The sequence below is a fragment of the Apis florea genome, unplaced genomic scaffold, assembly GCF_048593485.1.
Source record: "Apis florea isolate Af1SG1 unplaced genomic scaffold, ASM4859348v1 contig_3496_pilon, whole genome shotgun sequence".
NCBI classification, from domain to species: Eukaryota; Metazoa; Arthropoda; class Insecta; order Hymenoptera; family Apidae; genus Apis; species Apis florea.
The window spans coordinates 491,714-504,139 of record NW_028256773.1 but is presented as its reverse complement, the minus strand read 5'-3'; the positions used below and the strand labels follow the sequence as shown (position 1 = coordinate 504,139).

General features: G+C 33.7%; 1 protein-coding gene and 1 long non-coding RNA gene across 11 annotated transcripts in view; both read left to right on the top strand.

Moving 5' to 3' along the window:
• The first annotated feature begins 4,271 nt into the window (after positions 1-4,271).
• Positions 4,272-12,426, top strand: part of LOC100871512 (zwei Ig domain protein zig-8) — a 285,169-nt gene continuing 277,014 nt past the window's right edge. For 5 of the 10 annotated variants that reach the window (XM_086913515.1, XM_086913518.1, XM_086913516.1 and 2 more), the window contains exons 1-2: positions 8,666-8,809; positions 9,406-9,554. The gene's annotated coding sequence lies outside the window, so the exon portion shown is untranslated. Of the gene's footprint in view, positions 4,412-4,586; positions 4,703-5,142; positions 5,294-5,834; positions 5,984-8,665; positions 8,810-9,405; positions 9,555-12,426 lie in introns of those variants that run through there. The other 5 variants (XM_086913522.1, XM_086913521.1, XM_086913519.1 and 2 more) reach the window with 5 other exon arrangements.
• On the top strand, positions 6,453-8,059 carry LOC147656692 (uncharacterized). Its single transcript, XR_015293760.1, has 3 exons — positions 6,453-6,629; positions 7,171-7,319; positions 7,916-8,059. It is a non-coding gene; the product is annotated as an uncharacterized LOC147656692 (long non-coding RNA).

Sequence of the window (12,426 nt, the reverse complement as noted above, 5' to 3'; positions counted from 1 at the left end):
CGCGGATAAGAGATATCGTGCCGTAGAAGTGTTCATCGTCACGGAGAGAGAGGGAGATAGGGATAACGGAATGCGTGGAAAAAGGTTGGCAAATGGGGTAAGTTGTTTGGCATTCATTTGGCCGAGCTCATTCCAAGATTGAATCCCGCAAAACTGGCTGCGCCACCCTGTTATAATTAATTTATAATACCTCTAATTACGCGGCCATGTCGGATGTGGCTGTCCCGACATTTAATTTGTTCGCTAATTAAACAGGCTTGCGCGCCCTGCAAGAGTGGTTGCAGTAGTCGTCTTGTTCCTCCGCTTTTCATCCGTTTCTCGTTTTCCACCTTGAATTCCGCACGGAAATTGATGAACACCCTCGTCACTGATCGTTATTTTAACTGCGTCGAGACACGCTCGACGGACAAATTAGATGGATCTATTATCTATTATTTTTTCCTTTCCAAAATTTGTATTCCTCTCTTCTTTTCTTTTCGTTGAGAGGTAATCCAGATCTTCTGGCGTAGATGAATCGATCCTTTCTTTCTCTTTCTTTTTTGTATTAATACAAACTGTTTCGTTTAATTTGCCTTTCTATTCGATGATCCTCTTTGACGCTCGAGTTTAATTTCCTATGGGAGTTCGTGGCCATTTTGCAAGTCCTGTTGGTTTATCCCCTATTCTGGGGAAGTGCGAGGTTTCATTTTTTCTTAAATATACAATATCTTGGGTCGTTTGTTTGTCGTGGATAAAGGAACAAAAATTTCATATCGTGAATAAATTATGGAAATTTATCTAATTGGAGTTTCTAGGAGTCGAGGAGTAAAAGATTCTTATTTATGATTCAGGAATAAACTATATAAGACGTAAAAAAAACGAGGAGATTATTTTTCTCACGTATTCTGATTTCTTTCGAATCGAATGAGAAATGAGAGAAACTCTCGTAAATTTATGATATCAAGTTTTGTTATTTATTATAAGAAGTTTCACGTATGATAGATTTTGATAGATTTTCAGATGCGATTCTGTTGGATGTCGGAATGAATATAAAGTCGAATATAAGACTAGACTTTTAACAAAATCGAACAATTATCTCACATGTTTGTGAGATGAAAAATCATAATATCGAGTGATTTGATCGTTTCAAAAAAAGTTGAATATTCGCGAGAAATAGAATACTTCATTTGACCTGGCTACTCCTTCTCATTTCTCCTTTTCATTATCTCCATAAATTTTAAGTTGTCGCGTATCTATGTTAATTGTACGTCTGTATTCGTAGAATATTCAACGACCGTTGTAATTTCATCACAAACTTTTCGCGTGTAATTCTCAACTTTTAATTGGTTTACGTATCTGTAATTAGATTGCAAGCAGTTATCATTACTATTTATATCGTTATATTAATTATTATTATTTGATAACTATCTTACAAGAGGAAAATTAAAATTATGATTATAATAAAAATCTTTGATGATTCCTTTAATTTTTATTTAATTAATAAAATAATAAATATTCACGACGAATATTCTGCAATAATAATATGGATCGTATCTATAAACAAACTGTTTTCCACAATTTTGCGTATATAATCGAAAGTTTAATGCAAAACACGATGAGAAATTACTATTGAAGTAATCTGCAATTGGAAACATTACTTGGAAAGCTCTTTCGCGCAGCTTTCAGAAACTTTGCGGGCGAGCGAACGTTTCAAGTTCGGATTGGAGTTTGAACTCGGTTTTATCTTGATCGCTTATCGATGAAACGCGGATCCGAGGTTTCAATTCGAAGATGTGGCGATACGTAGAAAATGTTAGAGAAAATATCTGTGAATTGATTTTTGGTTGATGGAAACCGCGATACAGTTTTAATCGCGCTTAAATGTTCTTTCTAGATCTTTGTAGATCACGTTTATCCAATTGAAAGAATATATCGTCGTGAAAAAATGTGATTTTTATTGAAAGTTTATACAAGTTTATTTATTTTGTTATGCTATACGCACAAGAGTTTTTAACGCTCGTTGCGTAATTAAGAGTAAAACGCACGTTTAGAAAAAATATGTATCTCTTGTTTTATTTTATTTTGTACGTACAATTATTTGAAAAATACAAATATATAATTCAATAAAATATCGATTTTTTCTTTATCTTTTTTTTTTCAATTGTAAATTTTTAACGATACATTCTCCAACAAAAATATTTGAATATTTTATAGTTGGTTTGATTTCACTATTTATATTTCGTATACTATTTGTATTTAATGTTTCAACAAGCATGGTATTATTTAATTATTAAACGCATAATTAATTTCGATTTTTATTATATTTTTTCGTATGAAAATCATTGATGTTAATTTTAAAGAAAATTTTTTTTTATTATAATATTTTAATTCTTGAAACATATTACTTTTTATTTCTCTTTTTTAAAATTCTCCATTTTGTACGAAGTAGCTCGTGGATAATGAAATTATTCACATTATTCACACGTTTTACAGTTAAACAAAGAGCAACATAGTTCTTCAGAATTTCTTCTTTATTCTGGATCTTGAGCTAGTTTTCTTTGAAAAGAATTTCTTAAAAAATTTCGTCCGTATTTCCTTTTCTCTCTGATCTTGGCACTACTACATTTTATCCCGTTTAAATTATCAATAAAAAATTGTCGACATTTCTTCGTTTATTTCTTTTTTTTTATTATACATAAAAAAATTGAAATTTATGCATATTTTAATTTATCGAGAAATATATTTGTATTTTTATTACAATATCTTCCAAGTTGTAAAAATATTTTTAAAAAATTATTATTCGCATAAATATTTACTGGAATTTTTTCTTTTATTATTTTATTTTTGAGAACTATAATTATATAAATATATTATAAGTATAATTTACATTGCATATATAAATATTATACATATTTCACACAAGTATGTACAATGTTAATTTTATTTGATTTTGAACGCGAAGGATTCTTATTTTTTATCTTGTAGTCTAAGTTCATTTTAAATTAAATTAAATTTTAAATTAACTTTTTCTTAAATAAATGTATTATTTCTTACGTCGAATCGATAAAATACTATTATCGTTTCTATCATTATTATCTCCTGTTTGTACACTTCGAAGATATTTGAAGTATAGAAAGTTTTTCGCTTACTTTGGTTGTTTACTCACTATCGACTTCATCTTTTTCTCTTTATACAGTTTCCACTTTGTCTTGTTCATTATTGCTTTTAATTTAAATACATTGAAAGCTAGTTTCAAATTTTCATTTTTGTTCAATTCATAGATTGAAATAACGTTTTGTAAATATTTCGCTTTAAAAGTTATATTTAATATTAAAATATAACATAAGAAATTATATAAAATTTTTTGTAAAATTTGTATATTTTTTTAAAAACCGCCAAATGGATACTGCAAAATTTATTTTGGATTTGTATTATATTGAATATGTATATTGATCGAGTGAATGTTAATAGTAAATAAACAAACAGAGATTTAATCAGTAAAATAATATAGTGTTTAGAATATACGGAAAGAATATGCAATTAAAATTGACATATTGCATTCTGAGTTTCAATAGATTATAATGCAGTCTCATTGTTTATGGAAATACATATTTATGAAATAATACATTAAATACATATATTATTTCAAACTCGAATATTTTGTATTTTAATCCATATCTCATTATTTGTAAAATAATATGTATATTTATACAAAATATATTATTATATGAGTTTTGAGAACAATTTATATAATATAATAATATAAAATTATATGAATATATTTATTTCTTGTGTATATATTTCTATATTATATATATATATATATATATATATATATATATATATATATATATATATATATATGAAATATGAGACTCATTTTATACAATAAAGTACAAAACAAATGTAAATTATTAAAATTATATGACAATAATTAGTGTCAATTTTAATTTCAAATTCCGCCGACATGGCGTTCGAATCAGTCTGTTCTTTGCAGTGAAGTGTCATGTTTCGCGCGTAAAATTGTTCCGTCATATTTCCGTATTTTTATTGTATAGTGTTTAGTTTTCGTACTTATTCTGCTTCGAATGATTAACAAGACGATCAATCAACGTTCTGCTTCATATCATAGGTAAATTACTTATTTATCTTATAATTTCGTGTCTCGCATTTCCTTGGATATAAGACGCAATGAACTTCCATATATTTTGCAATTTGGCGCTTTGGTATGAGGCTTAGTTTCAAATTTCGCCACGTATGACGCGGCGTTCGAGTCAATCTAGTCTACTCTTCGAAGTGTCACGTTTCGTACGTAAAATTCACAATTCGTTTCGTTATTTTTCTATGTTTTCTGTTGTAAAGTGTTTAAATTTCGTATTCACTTTATTTTCAATGAATAACAAGACGACCAATCAATATTCTACTTCATATTGTAAGTAAATTATTTATTTATCCTTCAATTTCGTGTTTTGCGTATCTTTAGATATAGGAAAATGCACTTTCATATACTTTACGAATTGGCGCTTCGGTGCTAAGATTAGTTTCAAATTCCGCCGACATGGCGTTCGAATCAGTCTGTTCTTTGCAGTGAAGTGTCATGTTTCGCGCGTAAAATCGTTCCGTCATATTTCCGTACTTTTATTGCATAGTGTTTAGTTTTCGTACTTATTCTGCTTCCAATGATTAACAAGACGATCAATCAACGTTCTGCTTCATATCATAGGTAAATTACTTATTTATCTTATAATTTCGTGTCTCGCATTTCCTTGGATATAAGACGCAATGAACTTCCATATATTTTGCAATTTGGCGGTTTGGTATGAGGTTTAGTTTCAAATTTCGCCACGTATGACGCGGCGTTCGAATCAATCTAGTCTACTCTTCGAAGTGTCACGTTTCGTACGTAAAATTCACAATTCGTTTCGTTATTTTTCTATGTTTTCTGTTGTAAAGTGTTTAAATTTCGTATTCACTTTATTTTCAATGAATAACGAGACGATCTATCAATATTCTACTTCATATTATAGGTAAATTATCTATTTATCCTTCAATTTCGTTTTTTGCGTATCTTTAGATATAGGAAAATGAACTTTCATATACTTTACGAATTGGCGCTTCGGTGCTAAGATTAGTTTCAAATTCCGCCGACATGGCGTTCGAATCAGTCTGTTCTTTGCAGTGAAGTGTCATGTTTCGCGCGTAAAATCGTTCCGTCATATTTCCGTATTTTTATTGCATAGTGTTTAATTTTCGTACTTATTCTGCTTCCAATGAATAACAAGACGATCAATCAACGTTGTGCTTCATATCATAGGTAAATTACTTATTTATCTTATAATTTCGTGTCTCGCATTTACTTGGATATAAGACGCAATGAACTTCCATATATTTTGCAATTTGGCGGTTTGGTATGAGGTTTAGTTTCAAATTTCGCCACGTATGACGCGGCGTTCGAATCAATCTAGTCTACTCTTCGAAGTGTCACGTTTCGTACGTAAAATTCACAATTCGTTTCGTTATTTTTCTATGTTTTCTGTTGTAAAGTGTTTAAATATCGTATTCACTTTATTTTCAATGAATAACAAGACGACCAATCAATATTCTACTTCATATTATAGGTAAATTATTTATTTATCCTTCAATTTCGTGTTTTGCGTATCTTTAGATATAGGAAAATGAACTTTCATATACTTTACGAATTGGCGCTTCGGTGCTAAGATTAGTTTCAAATTCCGCCGACATGGCGTTCGAATCAGTCTGTTCTTTGCAGTGAAGTGTCATGTTTCGCGCGTAAAATCGTTCCGTCGTATTTCTTTTATAAAGTTTATTTTTCGTATCTATTTTATTCCCAATAGGCAACGACGATCATCTTCAACGGATCCAGCAACGTCGGAGAGACTACTCACTGGGAGGACTCGAGATGAAGGACAGTGGACTTCGGCTTTCATCCAGCTTCAGCAGTGGGGACTGAAAAGGCGATACCTGTCATGATTCCATCGTTCCGGTGAGTTTAGAATTTATTCTGTTTCATATAGATAGAAGATAAATATGGATAGTAGATAAATTATTTATATATTCTTTAATTTCGTGTCTCGCATTTCCTTGGATATAAGACGCAATGAACTTCCATATATTTTGCAATTTGGCGGTTTGGTATGAGGTTTAGTTTCAAATTTCGCCACGTATGACACGGCGTTCGAATCAATCTAGTCTACTCTTCGAAGTGTCACGTTTCGTACGTAAAATTCACAATTCGTTTCGTTATTTTTCTATGTTTTCTGTTGTAAAGTGCTTAAATTTCGTATTCACTTTATTTTCAATGAATAACAAGACGACCAATCAATATTCTACTTCATATTATAGGCAAATTATTTATTTATCCTTCAATTTCGTGTTTTGCGTATCTTTAGATATAGGAAAATGCACTTTCATATACTTTACGAATTGGCGCTTCGGTGCTGAGATTAGTTTCAAATTCCGCCGACATGGCGTTCGAATCAGTCTGTTCTTTGCAGTGAAGTGTCATGTTTCGCGCGTAAAATCGTTCCGTCATATTTCCGTATTTTTATTGCATAGTGTTTAATTTTCGTACTTATTCTGCTTCCAATGAATAACAAGACGATCAATCAACGTTGTGCTTCATATCATAGGTAAATTACTTATTTATCTTATAATTTCGTGTCTCGCATTTACTTGGATATAAGACGCAATGAACTTCCACATATTTTGCAATTTGGCGGTTTGGTATGAGGTTTAGTTTCAAATTTCGCCACGTATGACGCGGCGTTCGAATCAATCTAGTCTACTCTTCGAAGTGTCACGTTTCGTACGTAAAATTCACAATTCGTTTCGTTATTTTTCTATGTTTTCTGTTGTAAAGTGTTTAAATATCGTATTCACTTTATTTTCAATGAATAACAAGACGACCAATCAATATTCTACTTCATATTATAGGCAAATTATTTATTTATCCTTCAATTTCGTGTTTTGCGTATCTATAGATATAAGAAAATGCACTTTCATATACTTTACGAATTGGCGCTTCGGTGCTAAGATTAATTTCAAATTCCGCCGACATGGCGTTCGAATCAGTCTGTTCTTTGCAATGAAGTGTCATGTTTCGCGCGTAAAATTGTCCCGTCGTATTTCTTTTATAAAGTTTATTTTTCGTATCTATTTTATTCCCAATAGGCAACGACGATCATCTTCAACGGATCCAGCAACGTCGGAGAGACTACTCACTGGGAGGACTCGAGATGAAGGACAGTGGACTTCGGCTTTCATCCAGCTTCAGCAGTGGGGACTGAAAAGGCGATACCTGTCTTGATTTCATCGTTCCGGTGAGTTTAGAGTTTATTCTGTTTCATATAGATAGAAGATAAATATGGATAGTAGATAAATTATTTATATATTCTTTAATTTCGTGTCTCGCATTTCCTTGGATATAAGACGCAATGAACTTCCATACATTTTGCAATTTGGCGGTTTGGTATGAGGTTTAGTTTCAAATTTCGCCACGTATGACGCGGCGTTCGAATCAATCTAGTCTACTCTTCGAAGTGTCACGTTTCGTACGTAAAATTCACAATTCGTTTCGTTATTTTTCTATGTTTTCTGTTGTAAAGTGTTTAAATTTGGTATTCACTTTATTTTCAATGAATAACAAAACGACCAATCAATATTCTACTTCATATTATAGGCAAATTATTTATTTATCCTTCAATTTCGTGTTTTGCGTATCTTTAGATATAGGAAAATGCACTTTCATATACTTTACGAATTGGCGCTTTGATACTAAGATTAGTTTCAAATTCCGCCGACATGGCGTTCGAATCAGTCTGTTCTTTGCAGTGAAGTGTCATGTTTCGCGCGTAAAATTGTTCCGTCGTATTTCTTTTATAAAGTTTATTTTTCGTATCTATTTTATTCCCAATAGGCAACGACGATCATCTTCAACGGATCCAGCAACGTCGGAGAGACTACTCACTGGGAGGACTCGAGATGAAGGACAGTGGACTTCGGCTTTCATCCAGCTTCAGCAGTGGGGACTGAAAAGGCGATACCTGTCTTGATTTCATCGTTTCGGTGAGTTTAGAGTTTATTCTGTTTCATATAGATAGAAGATAAATATGGATAGTTGATAAATTATTTATATATTCTTTAATTTCGTGTCTCGCATTTCCTTGGATATAAGACGCAATGAACTTCCATATATTTTGCAATTTGGCGGTTTGGTATGAGGTTTAGTTTCAAATTTCGCCACGTATGACGCGGCGTTCGAATCAATCTAGTCTACTCTTCGAAGTGTCACGTTTCGTACGTAAAATTCAGAATTCGTTTCGTTATTTTTCTATGTTTTCTGTTGTAAAGTGTTTAAATTTGGTATTCACTTTATTTTCAATGAATAACAAAACGACCAATCAATATTCTACTTCATATTATAGGCAAATTATTTATTTATCCTTCAATTTCGTGTTTTGCGTATCTTTAGATATAGGAAAATGCACTTTCATATACTTTACGAATTGGCGCTTCGGTACTAAGATTAGTTTCAAATTCCGCCGACATGGCGTTCGAATCAGTCTGTTCTTTGCAGTGAAGTGTCATGTTTCGCGCGTAAAATTGTTCCGTCGTATTTCTTTTATAAAGTTTATTTTTCGTATCTATTTTGTTCCCAATGGGCAACGACGATCATCTTCAACGGATCCAGCAACGTCGGAGAGACTACTCATTGGGAGGACTCGAGATGAAGGACAGTGGACTTCGGCTTTCATCCAGCTTCAGCAGTGGGGACTGAAAAGGCGATACCTGTCTTGATTTCATCGTTCCGGTGAGTTTAGAGTTTATTCTGTTTCATATAGATAGAAGATAAATATGGATAGTAGATAAATTATTTATATATTCTTTAATTTCGTGTCTCGCATTTCCTTGGATATAAGACGCAATGAACTTCCATATATTTTGCAATTTGGCGGTTTGGTATGAGGTTTAGTTTCAAATTTCGTCACGTATGACACGGCGTTCGAATCAATCTAGTCTACTCTTCGAAGTGTCACGTTTCGTACGTAAAATTCACAATTCGTTTCGTTATTTTTCTATGTTTTCTGTTGTAAAGTGTTTAAATTTCGTATTCACTTTATTTTCAATGAATAACAAGACGACCAATCAATATTCTACTTCATATTATAGGCAAATTATTTATTTATCCTTCAATTTCGTGTTTTGCGTATATTTAGATATAGGAAAATGCACTTTCATATACTTTACGAATTGGCGCTTCGGTGCTAAGATTAGTTTCAAATTCCGCCGACATGGCGTTTGAATCAGTCTGTTCTTTACAGTGAAGTGTCATGTTTCGCGCGTAAAATTGTTCCGTCGTATTTCTTTTATAAAGTTTATTTTTCGTATCTATTTTATTCCCAATAGGCAACGACGATCATCTTCAACGGATCCAGCAACGTCGGAGAGACTACTCACTGGGAGGACTCGAGATGAAGGACAGTGGACTTCGGCTTTCATCCAGCTTCAGCAGTGGGGACTGAACAGGCGATACCTGTCTTGATTCCATCGTACCGGTGAGTTTATTCTGTTTCATATAGATAGAAGATAAATATGGATAGTAGATAAATTATTTGTATATTCTTTAATTTCGTGTTTCGCGTTTTCTTGGATGTAAGACGTAATAAAGTTTCACGTACTTTATAATTTGGCGCTTCGGTATCAAGATTAGTTTCAAATTCTGCCGAGGTGGCGTTCGAATCAGTCTATTCTTTGAAGTAGTGTTATGTTTCGGGCGTAAAATAGTTGCGTTTTTTTTTATTATAATGTGTTTATTTTTGTCTTATTTTCTTCAATCAATCAATAAACGAGACAAGCAATCGATGTTCTTCATATTACAGGTTAAAATTATTTATCTTTCAATTTCGTTCTTGTGTTTTTTTGAATATAAGGAAATGAATTTTCATATACTTTACGATTTGAAAAATTTATTGAATTTTCGTGAATTTCGATAGATTTACTTATGATTTTACTTATTGTTTAATATATACACATTAAATTTTATTCTTTCTCAGTTTTCGCGAATATTAACAAAAAATTAAATTAAAAAAACGAGAGATTAATAAATGCAATTCTTCATATATACCAAATTTCCGCATTTTAATTAATTAAACTTCAATTTGATTCATTGAACAAATATTAACAATGATATGAACATAATAATATTAACATAAATACGTATTAATTTTCCGATAACATACCTTCAATTTCTAACCATTTTAAATAAAATCATTTTATACGGTTTCATTTATAGAATTATATAGAAACAAGTTAACGCTTTATTTCAATTAGATATATTGTTCGTTTACGGAGGGAATTAATATTAATCGTAATTTTTAAATTGAAAATACGAAATAATCGATTAGTTTAATTAATTTGGTTAGTTAAAATAACAAACGATACATTAAATACAGCGTTAAAATTCTTATTCAAACATTCAACTTCCTCCCAATCCAATCAATCACTCCCTTTCTAATTCCTCTTATTGCGCGCACGCACAATCAAACAATTCCCCCTATCAAAGTATATATACAATCGTACAATAATCACTAATAATCCACCTCCGATTATAACAAGACACGTAACACCTCATGAAAGTTCGAATCTCGCGATATAACACGATTGATGTATCGTCATTCCGTCGAACATCAACCTCGATCAGGTACCACTATCCGACTACAGGTGCACGTACCGCTCGGGGGGGGGGGGGGGCGATAACTCGACCGCTCGCGTTAGAACGTCGTGGCCGTAGGTTGGTATTGGTTGGTATCGGTGCGACACAGGGGCCAAGGGGTTCCAAGGGGGTTGATGCGTCGGCGTGTTGCGCCGTAGCTTTTGCCGCGGCGCCCGGCAGTCCGTAGGCGAAGTCCTAACGAGTAGCCGGCGAGCGAGCCGTATCGCGGAAAAACTTGCTCGCAATTAGATCGTGTCGAGATTTCCGTGCCCGTTCTTCGTGTAATCGGTTCCGCCGCTTTCTTTTAATCCGTGTTTTCGCCCGCGTCTATTACCATTCGTCGCGTTATTATTCGTCGTACTTTTTTTTTTTAAATCCTCGATAAGTTTCGTAACTTGAGATCGAAAAAAAGATCGTATTATGCAGTGAGCATCTGTAATCGTAGATCCACGATTGGAAGAAAAATATTTATTCAAAGTGTCGTGAAGTCAGTGTTCCCGGGCAGAGACACGAGGTAGTTTCCCGAGGGGGGGAGGAAGTCTCGATTTCGGGTGACATGTGACGAGTTGTCGTATGCATCGTGCACGAGCGACGATAAAAGGCCTCGTGAGCAAGTCTTACCGCGTTTACTTTATCCGCTGGATTCTCGACCGAGCCGTGAAAACTCGATGGGATGTATCAGTGAGGAACGAAAGTAGGTGTTTTTGTGATTTACGGGGAAGAGTGTGCGGAACATTATAACGATCCCAGTGTTTATAGATACGACAGTGAACCGACTCGAGGATACCCGTATATCTATCGTGTAAGTCGAATCGGTTTAAAACGTACGAGTATAACAAAAAGTATAATTAATATTCTCCGACCGAGAAACGGGAAAAAAAACTCTTTTTAATTAAGCCATTTTCAAACAACTTTTCTTCCTCGAAGAAAACGTCAGACGCTTTCATAAGTATTCTCCGATCGTTCGAACTTGTCTCATTATCCCACTCTTTTCCTTAAATGGAATCGAGGAATTCGATTCCTCTTTCTTCCCTACCCTCTTATCGTCCTCTTCGCCGATCTTACGATCGTTGATAGCGTAAACCGTGTCCTCGTGGATTCGATTCGAACGACGATTCCGCGGAGACGATGTTGCTGCGCTCGGCTAATCGAGAACGATTATAAACTTTACCGGTCGCCGCAAAAATGGGACACACACACACACACACACACACACACACACGTACACGCACGCACACATACTCGATTCGCTTCACTCGATTCGGGAAAGCAAAATAGGGGATGAAAAAAGCAGAATGGGATAACCGAGGGGGAAAAATAGAGGGGTAAGAGTGCGATAGGGGGGGGGGGAGGAGGGATGGAGAACGGAAGCGGAAAAGCGGGAAACAGTGAACAATACCAATTGCGACAAATTACACGTTGCTTTATCCGGTGACACTGGCTCGCGATTAAAAGGGGAGAGGGGAGGGGAGGTTGCATCGAATACTGCGAACACGCGTGATTCACCCCATTTTCTATTTCTTTCCATTTTTCTTGCTCCCTTTTATTCTCTCCTTTTTTTTTACTCCATCTTTTATGTGTCCTTTCTGTGTCATTCTTTTTGTTTCTCTCTATTTTTTTCTTTTTTATTTATTTATTTTTTTGTATCTTCATTCTTTTCGTGGAACGGAAAGAAAGAAGGAAATTGTCGAGTGAACGTCATCATCTTATTGTAG